Below are 17011 nucleotides of genomic sequence, written 5' to 3'. Positions count from 1 at the left end.
AACAATTTAAACTTGAAAAAATAGGGTCCCAGAACTCAAAATTGATGTTTAAAGTTAGAAAATATAAAAAAAAAATTTGTTGACGATTTGATTATCCGAAGCCCCATACAAATCTTTGGATAATCGAACTTCGTATAATTGAAACGAGGCTTCGGATAAACTTTAAAACCATTCTGCATATAAATATATTTAAAAAATACCTCGCATTTCAGTAATGCACAAAGTCATAACATAGTCTTGCGCAAAATTAAAGTTCAAAAAATTTTCGAAGGCACACGGTTTAGTTTGAGGAGTGAAAACTCCGAAATAAAAACTTTTACGTCAAATTCTGTTAACTCGTGAAAATACAAGCAAACCCTTTTCGTTTACGCAATAAATGTTTTATTTTTATCTATTTTACAATTTTGTAGAAGATTTATACTCTTTAAAAAGTATTGGTTACAAAAACAACGTAATTTTGAGCTAGAAATCATTGAACACAGAGAAAAGGATTGGGTCATACTGCCGTTACGAGATTACGAAAAATGATCCTTGGATCTTGAACAGGAACGAAAAGTATCATGGTGACCAAAGTATGGCCCGCGGACCCGTTTTGAATGATCACGTAAAATGGCCCTTTGGTCCATCAATAAATTGATTTTGTATTTTTTACAAATTATGGTTTATAGTAGAAGCTTTTTTTAAATTATTTTTGTAAGAATAACACGAACAGTTTATTCATACTTTATTCCCGATTATACTAAACAAACATTTTTTATTGAAAAATCTATCTTATTGAAAGTTTAAATATGATTGAAAATAGTAATTTCATCAAAATTTTTGCAATCTTTTTTCCTTTTTAGATATGAATTCAAACGTTCAAATTTGACTACTGTAAAGATAGATAAGTATAGATTTTCCATATGAATTCAAAAGTCATAAAGCCTCAAACTTATTTTGTACTTAAAAATGTTAAGCCTCGGGATTAAAACTCATGAAGTTATTGGGTGACCTCAGTGTCTTGCGAACCTTCGTGGTGAACGGACACTAGAGCTGCGGTATTTTTACTACCTAAGCTCAGAGTTATTTCAAAACAAAATTCACAGTCTTTTTAAAGACTACCTGAGTTATTTTCCAAAATTCTAAATAGTCTTTTCAAGACTAACCCCACCTGAAATTTTGTTGTATTTTACAAACGAAGCCATCTTTTTAAGAGAACTTTGCTTGCAAAATGCGTCAAAACAAAGGTAAACGCAAATCTTCTGAAGATTTGGTCGTTACGTCGGTGAAGCGTTTGAACGCTAAACCGGCTATCGGCAACAGAAAACGAAAACAGCCTCTTCTGAGGTCTGATTCTGATTCTGAATGTGAGGTCAATCCTCCAATTCCATTGACAAACAGTTTCGGTGTTTTATCCGAAACTGAAGACATGGAACCTTCTCCTCGTACTGAGCCTTCTGCCGTCGAGAAACGAGTAAAGGCTCCGCCAATTGTAGTGACTTCCGTCTCCGATTTGGCCAGCTTTCGAACGCAACTGAAGAATTGCAAGGAAACTTGCAATTTGAAGGTTTCGTTCCAGCTTGGTCGAAGAGGAGAATGTCGCTTGTTGACGGAATCTTTACAAGATCACCAAACTTTTGTTGGTTATTTGAAAAACCACAAACACAATTTCTACACGTATGAGACCAAGAATGCTCGGCCATTCAAGGCGGTCTTGAAAGGTCTCTCCAACGACTTGTCGGTGGATGAGATCAAAAACGAACTTAAGGTGTTGCTTGGCTTTGCCCCATCCCAAGTAATACCAATGAAGAAAAAATCAAACGGGAATATTTCTCGCTTTGGTTTGACTTCACAATTTTATCTGATTCATTTCAACAGAAATGAAATCAACAATTTGAAACTTTTGGACAAAGTTCAGTTTTTGTTCCATGTACGGGTAAAGTGGGAGCATTTTAAGAAACATGGCGGTAATGGCCAGAATCTGACCCAGTGCCGGCGTTGCCAGGCATTCGGTCACGGTACTGATCATTGCGCCATGGTTCCAAAATGCATGGTTTGCGGGGATTCTTCTCACGACAAGGACAATTGTCCCGTGAAAGAAGTCACCCAATTTAAATGTGCAAATTGTGGTGGAAATCACAAATCAAATTTCTGGGATTGCCCCATCAGAAAAAAGGTTTTGGATTCTCGTGCTAAGCATCAGCCGAAGTCCAAACCGAAATTTTCTCAAAGTCAGGTTGTACCTGCATCTTTAAATCAAACGTTCGTGCTGTCTCACTCGAACAATTCTAGAAATACCCCTACCGTGGAAAAGTTAGGTAACAACAATGGCATTTCTTATGCTAACGTCGTTTCGGGTTCGGGTTCATCCACGAATTTTAAATCCTCTACCAATCTTTCTGAAATTGGGCAGGTACCTCAAATCTCATTTGAAAATTTTTCTGTTGGCAACGCTTTGGGATCTTCTGATCTCGGCGATGTGACGTTTGAAAAAATGACTTTTTTGCAAAACTCACTGTTTGGTTTGATTCAATCAATGAGTAATGCTACATCCATGATGGAAGCAATCCAGATTGGATTAAAATTTGCGAATGATGTTGTTCTTACCCTGAAGTTTAATCATGGATCTAAGTAATTCCATCAATATTATGAATTTTAATGCTCGCTCTTTAAAAGCGAAAGAAAATGAATTTTTCAACTTTTTACGAGTTCATAACGTGCATGTTGCTGTTATAACCGAAACATTTTTAAAAACTGGCACTTATTTGAAAAGTGATCCAGATTATAAAGTTATAACTAATAACCGAATGAATCGAAATGGCGGTGGAGTTGCAATAGTTATCCACCGTAGTATGACTTATAGCACGTTACGTGACTTTAAGTTAAAAGTTATTGAAAGTTTGGGCATTGAACTTGAAACTTCTTTTGGGAAAATTATGATTGCAGCTGCATATTTGCCATTCCAATGCACTGGGGAAATAAAAATTATTTCAAAGGGGATTTGAATAAACTTACTCGGCATAGATCTCGATTTTTGATCATCGGTGATTTTAATGCCAAACACCAATCTTGGAATAATTCAAAAGTAAATTCCAATGGTAAAATTCTGTTCAGAGATTGCACTTCTGGTCTTTATTCGGTTTTATACCCGAATGGGCCAACTTGCTTTTCTTCTGTTAGAAATCCATCAACAATTGATTTGGTGTTGACAAATCAAAGTCAGTATTGTGGTCCTTTAGTGACTCATGCTGATTTTGATTCTGATCATCTTCCAGTAACTTTTTCACTTTCTCATGAAGCAGTTACCAGACCCAATAGTTCTGTGTTTAATTACCACAAAGCTAATTGGGACAGGTATCAGCATCATATTGAGAATAATTTAAATCATGATTTTGTTTTAGAAACCAAAGCTGATATTGATTCAGCCTTGGAATCTTTAACTAATGCAATTTTGGATGCTAGGAATATTGCTATTCCTAAAGTCCAAGTCAAATTTGATTCTCCCATTATTGATGACGATCTTCAGCTTCTGATTCGTCTGAAAAATGTTCGCCGAAGACAGTATCAACGTTCTCGTGATCCTGCACTGAAGCGAATTCAAAAAGATTTGCAAAAGGTTATTGACCACAGATTCACTCTCCTGCGAAATGAAAAGTTCGCAAGAGATGTCGAACAAATTAAACCTTATTCCAAACCTTTTTGGAAACTTTCAAAGGTTCTTAAGAAACCTCAAAAACCCATCCCTTCTTTAAAAGATGGTGATAATATTCTATTAACTAATGGGGAAAAAGCTCAAAAACTTGCTCAGCAGTTTGAGAGTGCTCATAATTTCAACTTGAATGTTTTGAGTCCTATTGAAAATCAAATTTCAATAGAATTTCAGAATATTGTTGAACAAGAATTTTCATCAGATGAAGTTTTTAATACGGATCTGAATGAAATAAAATCTATTATCAAAAAAATTAAAAATATGAAAGCCCCTGGTGAGGATGGCATTTTTTACATTTTAATTAAAAAATTACCAGAAGCAACTTTAAGTTGCTTGGTCAAAATTTTCAACAAATGTTTTGATTTGGCATATTTTCCCAGTAGTTGGAAAAATGCCAAAGTAATTCCGATTTTGAAACCGGATAAAAATCCTGCTGAAGCCTCAAGCTATCGGCCCATTAGTTTGCTTTCATCTATTAGTAAATTATTCGAAAGAATAATTCTTAATAGAATGATGACGCACATTAATGAAAATTCAATTTTCGCTGATGAGCAGTTTGGATTTCGCCTTGGGCATTCAACTACTCATCAGTTGTTGAGAGTTTCAAATTTAATTCGAAGCAACAAATCTGAAGGCTATTCTACTGGCGCTGCTCTTCTAGACATAGAAAAAGCATTTGACAGTGTTTGGCATAAAGGTTTGATTGCGAAATTGAAAAGGTTTAATTTTCCGATTTATATCGTGAAAATTATTCAAAATTATTTGACGGATCGTACTCTGCAGGTATGTTATCAGAATAGCAAATCTGACCAACTACCTGTACGTGCTGGCGTCCCTCAAGGAAGCATTTTGGGTCCAATTTTATACAATATTTTTACTTCTGACTTGCCTGATTTGCCCCCAGGATGTCAGAAATCACTTTTTGCTGATGACACAAGCATCTCCGCCAAAGGCAGAAGCCTTCGTGTCATCACAAGAAGATTACAAAAAAGCTTGGATATTTTCAATTCTTATTTGAAAGAATGGAAAATTACTCCAAATGCTGCAAAAACTCAACTTATTATTTTCCCTCACAAACCAAGGGCTGATTTTCTTAAACCAAAAAGTCATCACATTATAAAGATGAATGAGGTAAATTTAAAGTGGGAGGATCAAGTGAAATATCTTGGGCTTGCTTTTGACAAAAACCTTACTTACAAGGATCACATTGAAAGTATCCAGGTTAAATGTAACAAATATATTAAATGTTTGTATGCACTTATAAACAGGAATTCTAGACTTTGTCTCAAGAACAAACTGTTAATTTATAAACAAATTTTCAGACCTGCCATGCTTTATGCTGTGCCGATCTGGACAAGCTGTTGCTTAACCAGGAAGAAAAAACTTCAGAGGATTCAGAATAAAATTCTGAAAATGATTCTGAAACTTCCTCCCTGGTTCAGCACCAGTGAACTTCATCAATTAGCCGAAGTTGACACTTTGGATGTTATGTCCAATAAGATAATTGATGCATTTCGACAAAAATCATTGCAGTCTTCAGCTGCATTGATCCGCTCTTTATATAGTTTATAAGTTAGTTTTAAGGTATCCCTTTTCCCTTTTGTACATGTAGGACCTCCTACATTTGAAATCACTGAATAGCGAAAGCCACAATATTTCATGAATAAATGAAAGTTGCTAGTATTTAAAATTGAGGTGAAAAGTCATCGTTTGTGATTGGACACTCAATAATATTTTAACTGAATGAATGTACATGGAAAAGAAATTTGAATAAATAAAAAAAAAATATTGGGTGACCTGAGTGACTTACATCTGATTCTTGCAGACCAACATTTTAATTTTATTTAAATCAGAAGAATTATAGTTGAAAATCCTTTTCCAACTATTTATTATTATAGTTGAACTGTGTTTAAAAAATAGAATTTTGTCATTAAATTTAAATGCCCAGAAACATATAAATGCATTTGGTATAATTAAAAAAACATTTTCAAAATATTTGTGAGCTTTTTGTCAGCAGCCTGATTTTATTTTGTTGAGGCATGAATATTGCAGTAATAAGCTTATGAATTACTTGTTTTAGTTTTGTTGATTTTACTAATTTCATTGAATTGATAGGATTCATGGGAAGCACTTTGCAAAGATACTGGTATTTTTTTTTCTGTTCCTGATTTTTAAAAAAGGACAAAAAATCAAGATTGATGAAATTTAAATAACGTAATATTTTCGAACAAACCATTTTCACATTTGGCCCGCAAGCTCATGTGAGTTTCAAATAGGGACAAATTCTATACGATTGGCGGAGGACCCTAATATTTTTGAACTTTTAATCAAAAAAAAATCAAACCAGCCACATTAACGACCCCCGGGTCTAATGTGGTCTGGTCTCTTTTGCAAGTTTCTGCTCGAACCTAGGAGTCCGAAGGCTTGGAATGGGGAGAGCACCCAAACCTCTTTCTACTCCAAGGAACCTTCCACCCCAGTGTTTGAACTGACGACCTTCAGATTGCGAGTCCAAACGCCGCCAGCGATTCCACCGGAGTAGGCTTGGTTTGGTGTGTTGTTTGTACTTATGCCATGGAGACGACTCCTACACCTGGAATGACTTAACGGCTTAACAACTAAGGCCGGGACCGACATTTTACTTCCTCATCCGATGGAAGGTTGGAGCAGATGGGAATCGAACCCAGAATCATCCGCTTACAAAGCGGACAGCGTAACCATTCGGCCACGCACTGCCACCTGAACTTTGTAGTTTTTGAATAACCAAACTCACGGACGCCAGCCTGAAGCAAGAAGACAGACGTTTTGGTGAAAAATCCTGTTCAAAAGTGATTCCTACGAAAATGCAAAAAAATAGGCAGTTCGCAGCAAAACTCGATTTTTAAGCACTCGTTGGATTACCCTACTACTCGAGATAAAATTATCGTAATTTTTCGATTTTAAAATAAATTTCTTTTTATGTATCTTTTCAGTTGAAAAAATTGTTCTAAAAATTAATAACATTTTGTGTAAAATAAAAATGTAGTAAAAACAGTAAAAACCAGTTATTAAGCTTTGAAAAGAAAGAGTGCAAGGGATTTCTTCAATCAATCATATAACAATAAGAGAAATGTAGGTATGTATATTTATTTGAGATACGGAATCGGTTTCAAAGCTGTCGATTAAGCATTAGTATTATAATATACCCTTTTCCTCAAATGCAAGCAATTGTTATTTTTGAAATTTCATTACCGTAAACACCGACATCGCCGCCCCATTCATCAAAACATTTCGAACCCGGAACCGTCGATCGGTCGACCCCGTCGCTTACCTCTTATTTCATCCTCAAGTAAACTTTTGCCCCATTTCGGAACCGTCGCCTCAATCACTCACGTTGACACATTGCAGACCATTTATCACCAACCGAGTTGGGGACGTTTTCCGATACCCACCACCCCGGAAAAGGTGGCCGTTTTTTGTCCAACGCCGTCGCCGATAGCGGTGAAACAAAAACTTACCTGTCGGCTTCGTCGTCGGCGTCGGTCAAATCGTTTGTCGCACGTGGCCCCGTTCCGATATGAGGTTCAAATGATGAATTATAGCCTCATTATCGGATCTTTTTTGGTTTTTGGCAGCGACGCCGGCACTTTCTCCGATGACCTCCAGGGCATTTAAAGGGGGTTGGGGGATCGATTCTACGGGGTTCGAGACTGTTTTGATGAAGAGCTGCTCAGACTCAATTACCGTGACTTGCAGGTTCCACTTCCGGTGCATCGTCGTTGCTGGCTTCCTCGCTCTTGATACTGGGCGGTCGGTCGGTGTCCATTGTGCGTTCCAAGATGATTGACTAGAGATTGATTAGCCGGTGCCAATAGATGTTGCGTGCTATGCGTGAAGGTTGTTGAGGTACTCTTGACGATATGTGTGTAATGGTGCACGATTACGTGACGCGGACCGGATCTAAAACGTACTACGGGCAACCCGGAACAACAACGGCAACGCGACGGCGACGACGGTGGTCCAGCGACCAGAACCAAGGTACTACTACTGAGCAAAAGTATCAACTGAGAGGGATAAGAAATACAAAACATGTTTTATATTAATACAACGGCAGTTTTGCTGTTTTGATCCGGCGTGTATTTGTGTTTATTTATTATTTACATACGTCGTGAAAAGTATCCTACATAAACACAAAATGAGTTGGATTTTCCTCCCGTCGTCATGTTGTGTGTTGGCCCCACACAGAGAAGTTGGAGATGCTCTCTCATCGTCTTCTTGTATACAAGCTCGCTCAACTCAGCTCCATTCATCGTGTGTTTCATAATATTGCCCGTTTTCTGCTGCTGCTGCTGCTGTGTTGCTACTTATTTTGTTGTGTCTTCACTGCTGGGTTGCACTTCGTTTGCTGTATCGTCGTGTGGCGTCGGCATCTTTCGGGAAAATAGCAAGTGCAACAGCAACAGCAAGCATCCACACACCACGTGGCTTGTACACATGCCACGCGACGAGGGGAAAGATGCAACACACCGACGCGCCAGCCGGAAAAGCTTCTCTCCCCAAACCGCCTCGCACCCACTGCTGTTGTGAGAGAAGTAGGCGTTGCTTTTGCGCAAGAGAAAGCTCGCTCTTCAGTACGATACCCCCCGACCTGTCGTACGTACACAGAGTGCATCTCGTTTGCACTTTGGATGCTGCGATCGCTCGGTCTCGGCTCGGCAGCAGTCAAGCAGGCCATGCCAAGTAATGCGTTTTTATGCAACGTCAAGAAAATAGCATTTTGTTGCTCCGTTGTTATTTACAATTTTCTTCCAACGCCCAATGGAAGATGCTCTCGAGCGCGCCCGCACAGTTATGTATTTGTAAAAACCTAAGATGCAGTTCAGTTGTTGCTTGGCTACGGTTGATGATGATTATGCTGCAGTGCCATTTTCTAAAAGAAGATTGCCATTTAAGCAAGATGGCAATGTAATAGCTGTAGTATTTATAATTTTACATTTAAAATTATCTAGAATCATATCGCTGATAATCTTTAGAAGGGATCTTGAGAATGCCGTTGGTTAGATGACAACTACCATTCTTCTAGTCAATAAAAAAGTTTGCAACACATCACAGCTCAAGCAAAACAATGTAAATGGGCCAATGTATAAGAGAACAAAAAGTCTGTCCTGCTCACGTCAGTTGATGTTTACATTATAAACGTGTTTATATTTTTACATAGGCCCAATAACATTTCACTGCTATTACAATTCAATTCTATTACAATCTAGACTCGATTATCCGAAGTTTCGATTATCCAAAGTTCGATTATCCAAAGTTTTGTATGGGACTTCGGATAACCGAATCATGTAAAAAAAATGTTTTTCGTGTTATTTTATTTTCTTGCTTTAAACGTCAAATTTGAATTATGTGACCCCATTTTAGTCAGATTTTAATAGTTGATTGCCTATTAAAATACAAAATCGATTTATTTGATATTTTATAACCGCCATTTTGGCCGCCATGTTGGATTCAAACATTCTAAATCCCTTTAGCGTAGTTTAGGGGCTCGACAGTCAAAATAAAATAAGACAATGAAAAAGCTTTTAATGAAATCCGATTTTTTGTAGATGCATTGGAATATCCTCAATTTCTCGAAGCAAAAATCTCTATTGTGACAAAAGTGGACAGCAGCCGTTTCATCAATGAAGGGATGTATTATATAATAAAAAATAATAATGGTTAATAATCGATCAACCATTGCCAACTAACTTTGAGCAGAGATAAAATGAATTGAGATTGGACACTTAATAACATCAAAAACATGTAAAAGGAAATCTGATTGAAAAAATAAAGTTAAAAAAGGCATCAACTAGATTGTAATTTTATGGATGGGAAAAATTAACTTTCGTTTTTCTCATCTAACTGTTTTTGTATATGAGACATTTATGCGAGCATGGGCATTATAGCAGCCACTGCAGTGCTGTTAAACGTTAATTAACGTTAACGCGTCCGTTAATCGTTAAAATTAACGTGAACGCGAACGGAGCCTACGTTGATCTTAACGAGAACGTGAACGGAGCACGTTAATTAACGTCGTTAATCAACGCGTTAATCCTTCTGAGGCCCCGACTTTGAGGGCCTGTATCTCCCAAACGGTAACATCTAGCGGGTTACTTCCAGTTGCATTTTACGGGCATTAACTGTGACTATGAGTTCCCGGTGAGGTAATAAAAAGTTTTTGTCGGTTTTTGACTATTAAGACATATTTGTAGATAAAAAAAAGCATTTTCAATAAAACTATATCCATTTTTAATCAAAATGCTCAAAATGCACAGTTTTTCATAAAATGTGGTCGCAACAATATGAAGTTCACTGAGCCAAAATATTAAATTTTTTATACACCATTTTTCTTCACATTTGAAACCTGATTTTTTTCAACCAAAATAGTTATGATGTTCAGAGAAGTCTGTTCAACCAACCATGTAGGTATTTGGGTGGATTTAGCAAAGTTATTAAGTAAATTTATAGCACTGGCCGTCTTACCCCACATGGGTGGCCGTCTTACCCCGCGTATTTCATATATACACGATTTCAATTTTTTTTTTAATTGCTGAGAAGTATTGAAAATTGGTTTTTAGACCAACTAATTTATGTTATTTCTATTATGGATTAGTAGTAGAACAATATGTACGTAATTTGAGATCAAAATAATCTGTTGTGTGAATTTTATTAGACTTCTCCCTTAGGGTGGCCGTCTTACCCCCATCTCCCCTAATACGGATTTGTAAGGAATTTCAACAACATTTTAAAAAATTCATTGCTTTTTTGATTGGGTCAAAGCTTTTGCTAATTAGACATTTTTATTTAACTGTCAGTTTGATTTTAAAGAGATAATCTACATAATTTTCTGGGTTTTCCTCAGTTCAAACTTGATTGTCAATAATTGTTCTTTTCAAATTCCTTAAAAACATATTTATCAAATAAAAGATCAAAAGGCTTTTTAAAGCTTGTGAAAACCTTGTGTTGTGCTTGTATTTATAGGACCTTTCCAATAAAAGCTCTAGAAATGTTTTCGTGAAAACACTGACAACGATATTATTCGTAAAAGCAAACTTGATATTTCGTAAATTTTTAAACGTTTAACAAAAATATTTCTATTTCTAAAAGTTCAATAATTCCTTGACATTTTTTGTTATACCATGGTGTCATGTCGGTAAAGTATACGGATTTTTTCTCAGCAAGACTTGGTAGCCTATAATGACTGAGGGACTAAAATTTATTTTGAATTAACGAATTGAATACAATCAAATCATATGAATCACACATGAGATTTCCATCATTATATTTGAAATCTGCTTGCTCATTTTTAACCAAAATTGTTCAATCAGAATGTAGAACACATTCTTCAAAAAAAGTATAGTTATCAGCTCAAGTTCAGCTCAAAAAACTAAATTCTTTGAATCAAATTTCATTGTATACGGTGTACACACAAAATCTTTGATTCAAATCTCATTGTAGACGTCTACTAGACGATGTACACCACTGGCCATTTCGTTGCTTTTGAATGTAAATTGATACCCAACAAAGTTGACCTTATACCTGTCAGCTACTATTGCCGTTACCACCCACTAGTGTCTTCCATTTATCTACAAGGGCTTCGCCACCCTGGACTTCCAAGTGTACGAGAGTATGGGACAGAGCGACGGCGCCGAATACTCATATTGACACTTAGATTTTTCGGGCACCCACCGCGGGATTCGTACCGGCGCTCTCTGGATTGTGAGTTCAGTGCCCGGTCTGATTGATCCACACGGGTGGGTAAAAAAATGACAAGCAACGGGATTGAAAAAGATTTTATTTTATCCGTGGTATGCTTTTTACCCGTGAAAATAGCCTTATTTCAAACATATCGCATAAATCCACCAACATTATTTGTTTGACAATACGACTTAGGTGTCCGAAGGCTTGAAGCGGTTAGGCAATCCATTCTCGGTTACTTCGTCTCACTAACTAGCTGCACTACTTGAGTTTGCATAAATGTCCCATATGCATTTTCATCACTTTTGAGTTTTTAATGCAGTCTGATTCTGAAGCATGCAAAACCTCGGAGAAACTAATAAAAGGCAGTACTTTGCTTTGGGACCATCCATAAACCACGTGGACACTTTAGGGGAGGGGGGGGGGTGTGGCGATTGTCCACGCTCCACACAAAAAAGATTTTTTTTTGTATGGACAATTGGGGGGGGGGGGGGGTTCGAGATTACCAAAAATGTGTCCACGTGGTTTATGGATGGTCCCTTTAGAAAAATTGATAAAACCCACTTTTCCGTGAAATCCTAACACGCAACCAAATGGGGAAAAATTGGCTTTGCTTTTTTCTTTGCTTGCTTGGGACATTTATGCGAATAGGGGCAGCAGAGCTTTATTAACGCACGTTCAAAATTACTCAATTTTCGTGAAGACTGAACCTACTCAGAAATAAGTAAATGGGGCATCTGTCAGATTTGAGTGAATTTCACTCAGAATTCAATTAAAATTGCGTGAAATTCATCCAGACCTGTGTTAAATTCACTCATATCTGACGGCATCTCCATTAACTCATTTCAGAGTTGCTTTAGTTTGACGAATAATGAGTGAATTTGAACGTGCGTGTTGACAAACTAACACGTGGTCGCTTCATTGCGGCTTAGAGTCAAACGAAGCAAGAGGTGATCTTATGGTAAAAAAAAACTTTTTTCAAAAGTTAAAATAGTTTTTTAACGTTTTTTCCCAATAGGATTAATTCAATTCAATTATTTTTTTAGTGGATTATCAGTTCTCAATGTCATGTTGCTTATAACATAATAAAGGTTTAGAGAACCTTTAAACTATCATTTACACTATGATTCATTTTGATGTATTTGGCTATTCTAACAATCACAGTTTGTTGTTGTTGTTTGATGTCGAAAAACTATCTTCACAAGACAGCTTATGCGTTGTAAATGTACTTCATCATCAGCTCACTGAGAGCTTGGATTTTTTCTGCTTTGTTTCAGCAGGCATGTGCACGAAAGCGCGTAAACATTTCTCGAGCAAGAGCGAAAAATTCATGAAGCGTGAAGAGAGATGTTGGAACCACTCAACCGCCAGCAGCTGTAGCGTTTAAGCTCGCAGTCTTAGGAGGTTAGCGGGGCGATTATCCTGTTCCTTGAGGTACTTCTTCCACGCGGCACAGCCACGTAAATTCGCCATGTGATTTCCACCACAGTTCGCGCACTTGACATGCGTATTGTGCTGCTAGACGTTTTCCTCAGCTTGTCTTTCCGCGGAAGTCTGCACTTTTCAGTAAAATGTCACTTCACAAAGATTCCGTCCAGTCTTAACTTTGACGGCCGCCAGATTGACATCCAGGTTGGAGATCGGGCGGTCCGTATAACCCTGAAGGACGATCTTCACTGGGACTTTCTCTGCTGAGGCAAATGAGAAGAATTTGAAGTTTCGCAACTTCAACTTCTTCACCACCTAGTCGGAATTCAGTTTGTGAATTGCGCTGATATTTTGAAAAAAGTGCAGTGCTTCTGGGGACGCACAGTCCTGTTTTTTCGTGATGATTTTTGTCTCTTTTGTATCGCTGTTTGTGTGCATGAGGTGATTGGTTTTATGTGATTGGGTTTTATTTATTTTTTTATGTTATTTTCTTTCTCTTCATTTCCGCAGTCTGATTTGCGATGCCTTTCCGTCGGGTCGTAGGGTTTTTTCGCGTTTGTCGTCGATGTGTTTTTTGTTTTTTTTTCGCGTACGTGTATGTGTGTGAAGGTGCAGCTGGCTCTGGTTGTCATCGATGACAATTGAGCCAGTCTGATTTGCGATGCCTTTCCGTCGGGTCGCAGGGTTTTTTCGCGTTTGTCGTCGGTGTGCCATAACAACAAAGCCTTATCATACCATTTCAGCTCGATAAACTTCGTAACTCGTCGTTCGCTTCGTTAATCAGTACCCCACTAAACATCAATCATGTAAAACTCGTAAAAACATCTCAATTTTAAAGTTACACTGTTAAATACTTCATCATTTAATTACTAATGATTTTGGTTCTATTTTTCCACAGCCGGCTGTCTAAGATTAAACCATTTCATATAAAATTTAATAACCGATAAACGGGAAATGTCTCATCCGCAGCATCCGATTGCTTGTCTTGAGAATAAAACATAATACCTTCCAACAAACACTATGATTTTGGGTCGCATCATCATCTTCTATGATGAATCCTGACCAAACACCCTATCCTACTAACAAATTTTCAGGTTCCTGGCGCTTGTGGAGTGTAAGCACAGAGTAAATCACCGTCCCTTAAAAACGAGATCTACAAACTGACATGGCGGGCGCCGTTGGTGGCCAATGACTGTTACCTATTCGCAACTGATCTAGTTTTGGCAATCATGGTGTTTTATCTTTTCGGCGCATTCATACATGCTGTTGATAAGGGAAACACCACTAGATCGTCGAAGCCTATGATCAGTAGTGCTGAAAGGATATTACGGTTCTGTTCAGCAACGGAGGGGCAATCATGGGTGGTCTCTCATGCTCATGTATAATCACTTGCGCTGATTTTTTTATTGGGGTCCCTTAAGCAACTCGTCCACGTCGTTTACCAACGTATCCAAAACAAAAAATTCAGGTGGTCGTCGTTCCTTCGGAGGGTTACTTGAAAATTGATGGATGATCAAAAATTTAGCCATAGTCTTTAATAAGACTTTTTCTAGTAATTTCAGGACTTTGGTTGTGACAGAACGTGGCTGCCAACTTTTATGTTTAAATGAATGTTTTTGGTTTTTGCAATTTTCAAATTTCTAAAACGATCTTTTGAATGTTCAAAACCTAACTGGCATATAATACGTATTCCAGAGAACATTTTTTTCTAAGGCCTTTAAAACTCCAACTACCTATTTTTTAAAGCTTCTATGACAAATTCGGCAAACTAATTACATTATGAACCTGCCAATGATATGTGTTTTGTGTTTCAGTTTAGCAAAATTTGTCTTACCATCAATGTCGCTTTCTTAAATTACGGCTCAGCAATGGAGGCGACTCTTTAAAGCTCTATTTCGGTACCATCGCATTTTTTTTCTTGAGTATAGAGCCAACTGTCTTGGCTGGCCCGATCGATGGGAACTTTTGATTTTCCTCCCCTTCTAGGCCAAAGTCTTTAAAAACTCATTTCCTGCTTCCTGCAAGGTCGGGGCAACCAGCTTCTTAAATTTCATTGTCAATTGACGCAAAGTGGTGGCTTCTTGTGGTGGTTTGAACTAAATCGTCCTATGTACTACACTCGCCACCACGTTGCGTTCCAGACACATCACGACGAAAAGAAATGACGAAAAGGTTAGCCCTCTTATGTGTCCTCTCTCTCTCCCTTCTCGGTCGGAACGCACCCCGCACAGGTAATGACGTCACGTCTACGCATATTTTATTGGCATTCCGTTGGCTGGTGGTGGCAGTGCGTGTGGTGCCCTCGAACGCAATTTCTATGTAGGGACGAGGGAAAACTTTTCGTTCCGGTAAATAACGTTGGCACGATGGGTTCTATTTTCCCCGGGATCACTGCTTGACTGCCGCCACGTGTTTACCAATGATGCGGCCTTGATTTTTGATGCCCTTTTTCCCTTCGTTATTATTATCGCCTTCGTCTTCTTCATCGTACCCGCGTCAGCTGCTAAAAAGAAAGATCGGCTTAAATCCAAAAGTATGTTTTGTTTTTCTTACAGCCACCCTTCTCCACCCCTCAAGGCGGAACATTCCAGGACAGACAAGCGATTTCAACCGTGGAATTGCATCAGATGCGAGAAGACGCGCGCGAACTTTTTGACAAAGTATTTCAATTTGTTTTAATTGTCCCATTTTCAAGTCGCCTGGAAAATCTTGAAATTATCGGCTCCACAGTCACATCCTTCTCAGCTCTCCGACCCCAACACAATGGTCCATTCTGAGTTCAGGGAACGTCGCACGCGGATGTCAATAAAAAATAATTCCTTCTCATCCCAGCGTAAAGCACAAGCCTCTGCCATAAAATGTCAATTTTAATTTGAAATGCTTCAGAAAATAATTAAAAATGGGCAGCGGATGAGGCGCACTGGGCAGTGGAGAAGGGTATAATTGTGGTTTACAGTCAATCTCACTGTAACCGACTTTGAAGGAACTCTTTAGTTGTAATTTTAATTTAAAAAAAAAAACAATAAAACCTTTTTATTGACAAAATATTGTAAAAACACGACACATCAATCAAATTGATTTAAAAAAATAATATGAATAATGTTTCTCTGAAAATGCTTAAGTTAAATAGCCATCAGTTAATTCCGCTTCCAAATTTTAACATAGATGAATACTATTGATTTCATGTCAACTGTGTACACCTTTGGACTCGACCTTATGCGATATGACCCAAACTTGACGGGCACGTTCGTCTATCGATAGTTAACAGAGATTCCAAGTCTGGTGCCAATAGGACCATCCCTATATTATTGGCAGCGCCCTCTTTTTGGAAGATTATCCAAAAAAGCTTTTTTCTTTATTTATTACATTGGAACTATTAGACTTTGTCTCGGTTGCATTTTATACGAAAATGCATTATATACCGAAATGAAATTCGGTAAAAACTTCCGCACAAAACCGAAATCGACTGTATCCATCTCGGTAAATTATCGACAGTCTGTCACGGCGGCTCCTTCATCCTACTCCTTCACAATTCGTTCAACCTAAGACCGACTGACGAAGGGAAGCGATTATTGTTTTATTAAAATTAATATAAAACGCAAAAATATTTCTTCAGAGTTGGCTGAAAAGATATCAAATCGAATCGAAAGCGTGTGCTGGCTTCCAACTGTGCCGCTTACGGATGCCTCACCAACGGCTCTAAGATATGGATAAACTTTCGAAATTTGCGAGTCCTTCAGCTCAAACCATTTGTTTACAGTAAATCGTGGTGAAAGGGGGGCTGATGAGGATGGATTTTTCTTTTTCTCCGTACCGTGGACAAGTGTTTGTTTGTGTCGACTTGAAACACACACAGCGCGAACTTAACTAACGAAATCGTCATTGTCGCGTCCCGGCCCAAGCCAAGTTCGAAAGTAGCCCCCTTCCCCTCCTTCGTCACCCTCCTGGTTGCAGGTTGGACAGATGTAAAATGAACCAGCGCCAGACCGAGACACAGGGATGTTTATGTAACTTCCCTTCTGGAAGAAATCCAGATGAAATGTGACGTTGTTCAGCTCGACTAGACAGCCGTCGTCGTCCGAATAGAAAGGGGGAGCAACCCTCCCTCAAAAACCGTGATTATTATTGTGGGTGTCCGTGGAATGGGGGAGGGGGGAGGTCAGGATGTACCTTTGGGTG

At 38.2% G+C, this 17011-nt stretch overlaps 1 long non-coding RNA gene across 1 annotated transcript; it reads right to left on the bottom strand.

Moving 5' to 3' along the window:
• Positions 1 to 6798: 6798 nt before the first annotated feature.
• Positions 6799 to 8501, bottom strand: LOC128092956 (uncharacterized). Its single transcript, XR_008212119.1, has 2 exons — positions 7833 to 8501; positions 6799 to 7731 (listed from the first exon to the last, which is right to left on the bottom strand). It is a non-coding gene; the product is annotated as an uncharacterized LOC128092956 (long non-coding RNA).
• Between the last annotated feature and the right edge of the window lie 8510 nt (positions 8502 to 17011).

This window comes from Culex pipiens, chromosome 2, assembly GCF_016801865.2.
Source record: "Culex pipiens pallens isolate TS chromosome 2, TS_CPP_V2, whole genome shotgun sequence".
Classification (NCBI taxonomy): Eukaryota; Metazoa; Arthropoda; class Insecta; order Diptera; family Culicidae; genus Culex; species Culex pipiens.
This window is presented reverse-complemented; position numbering and strand designations above follow the sequence as displayed.